General features: G+C 41.6%; 1 protein-coding gene across 1 annotated transcript in view; it reads right to left on the bottom strand.

Annotated features, from left to right (window-relative positions):
• Positions 1-6,854, bottom strand: part of LOC138051900 (uncharacterized) — a 22,066-nt gene extending 15,212 nt beyond the window's left edge. The window contains exons 1-3 of the mRNA XM_068898196.1: positions 6,539-6,854; positions 3,199-3,438; positions 2,192-2,635 (exon numbers count right to left, since the gene is read on the bottom strand). The gene's annotated coding sequence lies outside the window, so the exon portion shown is untranslated. The remainder of the gene's footprint in view (positions 1-2,191; positions 2,636-3,198; positions 3,439-6,538) is intronic.
• Between the last annotated feature and the right edge of the window lie 646 nt (positions 6,855-7,500).

Below are 7,500 nucleotides of genomic sequence, written 5' to 3'. Positions count from 1 at the left end.
AGCTCCTAAAATTTATTCGCATGTAACTTAAAGTGCATAGAAGTAAAAAAAAAGAATTGCCGCCTGTTTGAAAGGCTTGTCAGAGTAAAGAAGAATGGCGTTTTCCTTTTTGGCATATCTTTTTTCGTTTTGGAGATATTCACGTTTTTGTATTATGCAAATGAGGAAAAGTGATGACGTCATAGGTGGTTCCACTAAAACAGCACAACATTCAATCAAAAATAACTCTAAAGAGATTTTAGCAATGTTCTTCAAATTTGGCACCAGCAATGTACATCACAAAAGAAACACAATGACACATACTATGTTGTTGCCATGGCAACGCTCTTGGCTTTAGTCTCTTCCTGTGAAAAACCAAATATCCCCATTTGCAACCTTTTAATGTGGGCCAGAGGGTCTTGCTCGGAACACTCGTGGTTTCCATATTGTCTTAACTCTCCCCATTGGATGTCGGTTAAAAGATAAAATCTGGGAATTTTAGTCGTAATTAAAACAGATCCAGCGGCATAACTGTTGTCATGGCAACGGCACGATGGATGTTATTATGTTTCTTTTGGGATGTTTATTGCTGGTGCCAAGTTTGAGGAACACTGCTTTAATATTTCTAGCGTTGAGTCGGTTGAGTGCTGTGCTATTTTATTGGAACCACCTATGACGTCATCATTTTAAATACAAAAACGTGAATATCTCTAAAACGAAGAAAGATATTCCAAAAAGGAAAACGTCATTCTTCTTTACTTTGAAAAGCCTTTCAAATGAGCAGCAACTATTTTTTTTTTAATTCATTGGCACTTTAAAGTAGCTCACGGTTACGGTACAGTTTCCTTCATTTCCAAGTCCTTAGATTTTGCAGGGTCATTGGGGTCATTACTGCCACTTTTTATCCAATGCCAGTACACTAACGGATCATACTCTAGCATTTGACAAAATATTGTCACCATTTTTGTAAGCTGAAAGGTTACCATAGCAACAGTATAATCAATTAAAAACAACCTTCATTATAGCTTTAAGGGCTAAAAACTTAGAAGTTAATTTGGTGACCCACATTTTGTTTTTATTATTGGGCTATGATCACTATGTTAGTTATGGTATATTTTTGCAAAGTTCAAAATAATCTTATTGGAATTGTTTAGAACCAACATAATGTTTTGAAAATTTAGGCGCCCCTCGATAAGAATTTTTGGTAACTTTGCTGATAGCTGCAACATAACATGCCGAATATAACAAAAAAAAATCAAGGGGGTCCCCGAATTAACTTTTGAGTTATTAGCACTTAAATGGTTAAACCTTAGCTCTGATCTGAGCGATTGTGGATCGCATTGTATTAAGCTAACAAGAATGGTTAAAGGACGTCCAACACACGAGTCGACGTCCCACCAATGAAGCTGAAGAACAAAATACAAGAGCTACTCGCACGAAATTGCTGGAGAACGGAAGCGTTTCCGAAACTTCCAAGCAACGTGAAAGTCAAATGCAGATTTAGATGTAAACGATGTAGACCTCGAGATTTCCTCATTTTGGCTTCACGAGGCGTGGTTTCAAAAAATTTTAGGAGAACGAAGAAGCCTTATCTCGAGAAACATAAGTACCAAAGCCGCCGACAAAATCTTTTAAGTAAAAGAAATCACGTGCGGAAGTGAACCATTTTTAGCGAAGTAGTGTTTTTGCATATTTATTTCAATATCACTGCGACAATAGCTTTTTAGAAAATTTTAAAGATACGATTGTGTTATATAACTATTAAGCTTTCAGAAAATGTATAGGTTGATGGAGTTTTCTTTCAAAGCGCAGCGTAAGAGCGCGATTTCCAAACACTGTCAATCCAACTACCCTAATACCTTAAGCTGGTAGCCAGACACTAAGGCTGTCTTCCCCGACCCTCCTTGACAGGAGCCCTCCCGGCTTTTGTAGCACCGCAGAGCCCCAGAGGAGGACGTTTCGATAGGATGGCTCGGTTTGATTGCCGCGCGTACTGCAAGCACAGCCACCGTAGGCGTAAAGCAAATCATATTTTGAAGCTTTTTTTTCTATTTTTGAGTTGGGAGGTATAACAAAACACTTGGGAGTCCCTCGGGAAACATTGAGTTTGTTTCCCTTCAATGTTCACCTGTCAATGTTTCCCTCTTCGCCTCGAGGAACATTGTAGTCTCGGGGTAGTTAACAGCTTAATTCAAATAGCTTTTGTATTTACCGTGCTCATACAAATTCTTCCAGTTGGGTCTGGGCAAATATCCGATGTTCGGCTTGTAGGCTGAAAAGTCTGCAGTTTTTCTAGTCGTGTCAAACTTGGTGGCGAAATATGGCGGCTCCTCTCCGTATGTCTGGCATATAAATCTTGTGGAACTGGTTTCTTCCAATCCCTCCGGAAATTTCCCACCCAAAAAGAAATCTTTGCCACATGCGTCAATGAATTTTGCTTTTGATAGGTGGTTGAAGACGGTTTTCGTCTTTGCGATAGCTCTTCTTTTGCGAAGACCCAGGTTATTGTGTGCGACATCACAAGACTCATCGCACTCAGTGCATTTTGTCTGCAGATCGACGATATCACCAGCGCTGAGGCCATAATATGACAACAACTTCGCATCTTCTAGCACATAGCCGTTAAAGGATAGCTTTTGTCGGACTGTCTCGATATCTAAGAGAAGTAAGGAAAGTCACGCATTAATCTCTTCGTCATCATTATCATTATCATCGTTATCATCATCACTACGCATTATTAGGTCATTATTCTCTTAGGGTGGATTTATATCATGTCAATTTTGAGCACTGTTAGCAGCTTAAAGCTGACGCACAGCATTTCATTCAACAATGGTTTACAGATCAAAGTAGCTAACAATTCACAAAGTCACATTTAAGGTGTGTGTCGAAAGATTTTAGTTCACCGATACCTCGCGCATACGTTGCCGAAACTTTGTGGACACCGCAGATGATTCACCTCGACATACCCCCGACATACTACCCACACTCGATCGAGATGCCTCCACAACATATCGACCGACACTCAGCTGAGTTGCTTGCTATATCGTCCGGCTATCGACCAACTATCGACAGATTGCCTACCAACTATCGGCCGATACAGCGGGCTATTGTCTACCGACTACTAGCCGATGTATCCGCCGATAAGTCGGTCGAATCTACCCAACATAAACATGGATTCACCTTGTAATGATCAATAAACTAGACATACAGCGTCCTTACCAAGACTCTGCTCAATGTCTTGCTTTAATTCCAATACAGTCTTCTTTTTATCAAAAGCAAACCGGTAACGGTTGTTGTCCCATGTCGAACGAACAAAGAGTTCTTGTTCAATCTCTGCCTCACCGTCTGCAATGCATTGCCACCGTTTTGTCTTGTAGCTTTCCCCGTTTTTACACGTTATTATCTTTTCTTTCTGCTCGCAGTCTCGCTTCTCACATGGCTCTCCAGGGCACACTTTTCCTGGGAATAAAAAAACAAAAAATCAAGAGGGATCATCCAACATAATTGCCCTATTGACTCAGTTATCAAGCAAGTGAGACAATCTCAGGTAGTGCAAAGAGCAATTTACGGCTCTGATACAGTAGTCACATATGCCCTCACTCTTGCCGCTCTCTTCCTTGGTAGTTAACTAGACCTTTCCCCTTTGCAGAATATGAGCGGACAAAAACCTTTTAAGACTTAATCTTAGCATTGTGATTGTTTCATGTTTGTATTTTGTTTCAGGGCCTAAAAGTAACTTACAATTACCGTTTGTTAAGACGGCTTTGAGTTTTATTGTGATGTTGTTTTAGGTTGAGTTTCAGTCATTTTAAATTCAATTATATCCTACATCGAAGAAAGAGTCGCCTCGCAGCTGATGAAATAAATTGGCTATTTCAGTGAGTGCCACGGAGTTTGCGGCAATAACTGCGAAGTTTCTTCTGTCACAAATTTACTAAGGGAGGAGAGTTCGGCTGAGTATGAACTAATTCCTCCCTTCCTAGACGAGGAAATACCCCGGTAAACAAGCCGCTAAGGGGAAGCAATCTGGTTTCATCTTTTACTTGAACCCTGACAAACGCATATATAAAACAGCAGACGAAATTTCTTGAATCGAGCTTGGAATAATCCACAGTAAGGAAAAAGATGGCGACTGGTACATTTACCTATAATGCTTTGCGCGCGAAAACTCTAAAAGAGCGTATAAACACACAAAGAAAAATTTTAAGTCATTCAAACTCGACAAGAGCAATGCTGTTAGTTCAGGAACGACTGTTATTAAACCATATCTTTCTGTATACCTTAGTGGGCTTAGTTTGGTTCGCAAGGTATTGTCGTAAAATGTACAGCCGCCATCTTTTTTCTTACGGTGGATTCCAGAAGATAGGCAGTCACAGTAGCGTTATTTGCACTTAGTCTAGGTGACGTTACCTAAAATACAGCTGCTATCCCTGGTCAAAATAGTCCACTTCTGGCCCTTTGTCCATCAAGCAACGTTCCGGTAGCATTAAGTGACAAAGAAAGGGCCATAACTGGACTAGTGGTCTACGCTGAGAGCTAACTTATTTGCGCATGCGTTTCGAACAAGTTGCTTTCATTCTGAAAAGAAATAGCGCCACAAGGCTGATAAACAAATAAAAAGCTTTCTTATGTTTAAAGTAACAAAGATGAAGCGTTTTGCGTAGTGCACTCGGTTACCAACCCTACCTGTCGCCCTTCCTGCAGGGCTAATTGATTAATTGAAATCAATTAATTAAGCAAACATTAAAGTATACACCTTATGGCGTTAAGCCCTGGTCAAACGGACTCTCAAGTAGTCGCAAGTAGCAACAAGTTGAGCTTGCGTAGAAACTTGAGTCGGGTGGCACTAACTTAACGGACACTGCCTTGATAAGTTGTTGCATTGACTTGTTTTAAAAGTTATAAATGCAGATAATTGGATGGTCCCTAGCGTGTTTAACTTGAATGCCTTCGGTTTATCATTTTCCTAGGAGTGTAAGATAAGAATTTATGACAACTGTCCCATTCGTTATGTGCACTTGAGTTAAAAAAATGTCACAATGTCCATTTACTCCAGCATTAATTGCCGCCGTAGCATTAGGAAGGTAACACACATATTCTGGGAAGCAATTGAAAAAATTGATTCCTTTCTTCCATGCCGAATATCCGGGATATCCAAGCCGAGGAAACAAATCAGCGATTATTTTGTACAAGGAGTAAATGTTATCCAATCAGCGGCTGCTTTTACATGCGGAGTGGCGTCTAGCACACTTGCCCCGCCGAATTTTCAGGCTTATCTTCCTGCAATATTCTACTCCTTTTTGGAGTTTAAAATGGGAGGAAACAACCGTGAAGGACATTCGACCGCACAAAAGGAGGACATCGACGTCGTAAAGGCGATGAACAACAGTTTTGTATCTCGGAGACCCTTATGAACTTGAAATCGATTTTTTTCAACTGACTTAGCGTGAATCCCCACAGGCTGGTAACTGTTGTCATTAAAGGTTGATTTCTTTCATAACAATCGTTCACCTGATTATTTGAGACTATAGACCCTATGCAAATATGGCTGCCTTTGTATTATTCTTTTGTTCGTATTTAAATTAGCCTTATTAACCTCGTTTTTAAGACAAAAATTGTAAAGAATTTGTTATCCCAAACGAAGTTAGTGAGGCTATTTTGAATACGAACAAAAGAATAATTTAATGGCAGCCATTTCTGCATAGGGTCTATAGTTTCGTTTGGCTTTGCGTGTCATGGCTTTGATGTCATCGTCTGTTAAATATATGCACACTTGTGTTGCATATAATTTGAATGTTCTTTGCTTCTGAAAGCAAATGCCGTATTCAAGTTAATAAATATTCTCTAACGTTTTAGTTTTATGTTGCCTTTGTAATTCAGTTGACTCTTTAGAAGCGGCGGTGTGTAAAGGCCGAGACACACGATGCGACAAATCGTCGCGACACATCGCAGCGACAAGTGCCCTCGTCTGCACTGATCCTGCGACAAGTCGCTGCGATAAGACACTTGTCCGGTGCACGTAATCGATTTTGGAAAAGAGGAAACATAAACTAGTGCAATTTTAACATGGCGAGAAACTAATTGATGCTTCCTCATTGGTTGATTTAAATTTTGTCGCAGCGATTTGTCAAGGCTGCTTGCGCTTATTTTGTCGCTGTGATCCGTCGCACGAATTCAAACCAGTTTGAATTCGTGCGAGAGATCGCAGCGACAATGATTTTCACATGCCACACGAGGCGATTTGTTGCAGCAACCTGTCGCGGTGACGTGTCGCAGCGATTTGTCGTATCGTGTGTCTCGGCCTTACAACTCTGAAAAGATTCATAATCAGGTTGAAATATGATATACCAGAGTACGTGTTTCATACATTGATTGAGATGCGTGGGATTTTGATTTTCAGCATTGTCTTGTGTCTTACCGGTATAGTTCATATGCAATTTTTGGCATCATTTCATCTGTTTACACTCCATGGCCATATTATTTACGTATATCTGGTAGCACTTTACTTCTCATTGGAAACGTCTAGTGTGTACTTCCTGAGCAAACAGTATACACCTACCCCCATCTCTTGGTTTAGGACTATTGCAGTATCGGAACCGTGTACTCTGTGTTCCTGCGTCCTGCCAAGCCGACCATTGAGTCCATTGCCCATCCACTGATTTTGGTTTATTGCATTCCTCGGAGGGCGTAGGAGTCTGTGTTGGTAAATTTGGACTCGGTTTGGTCTGATCGGGATTGTTAGGGTTAGATGGAGAAGGATTAAGTGATGGAATAACTATTAAAGGAGGAACTAAAACTACTGGAACAAGGAGACAGACAATAATAGAAATTGGAATTTTGGGACATCCGCCACCGCCACCGCCACCGCCACATCCACCGCCTCCGCCACCTCCACTGCCACCGCCACCGCCACCGCCACCGCCACCGCCACCGCCACCGCCACCGCCACAGCCACCACCACCGCCACCGCCACCGCCTCCGCCACCTCCACAACCTCCACCTCCATCGCCACCACAACCACCACCCTTACCGCCACAGCTCGTAACCCAAAAGGAGATGACAAGTCCACTAATAATTATTTGCTGAATGACTATGATGCATATCCACCATATGGGAAGCCGGCCATCCGGAGGAGGCGGTGACACTGTAGAAACCTCAGGAGGAAGCTTTGCTGTAGTCGGATAATACGTCGATGATTTGGTTCTGAGAGTTGTTGTAACCACTGGTGTAGTAGTGTTTAAAGCAGTAAAGGGCGATGTTTCTGTCGTGACAGCAGTAGCACTAGTAGATGTCGGTGTAGAAACTGGTGTCAACGTTGTAGACACACTCGGAGAAAGCGTTCCCGGGGGACAATCCATTTCGTCCGTGGAGTCTGAACAATCCAAATGACCGTCACATTGCTTTGAGATACTGAAACATTCCCTGAGATAGAGGAGTTCAGTTGTATGTGTTAGGGCTAGAGATACTTGCATTATGGTTCCTAAGATTTTCTTCCATCTGAGACAAACTTGATCTTCTGCA

The sequence above is a fragment of the Montipora capricornis genome, chromosome 6, assembly GCF_036669925.1.
Source record: "Montipora capricornis isolate CH-2021 chromosome 6, ASM3666992v2, whole genome shotgun sequence".
In the NCBI taxonomy this organism is placed as follows: domain Eukaryota; kingdom Metazoa; phylum Cnidaria; class Anthozoa; order Scleractinia; family Acroporidae; genus Montipora; species Montipora capricornis.
Note: the sequence above shows the minus strand (reverse complement) of the source record. Positions and strands in the feature narration are given on the sequence as shown.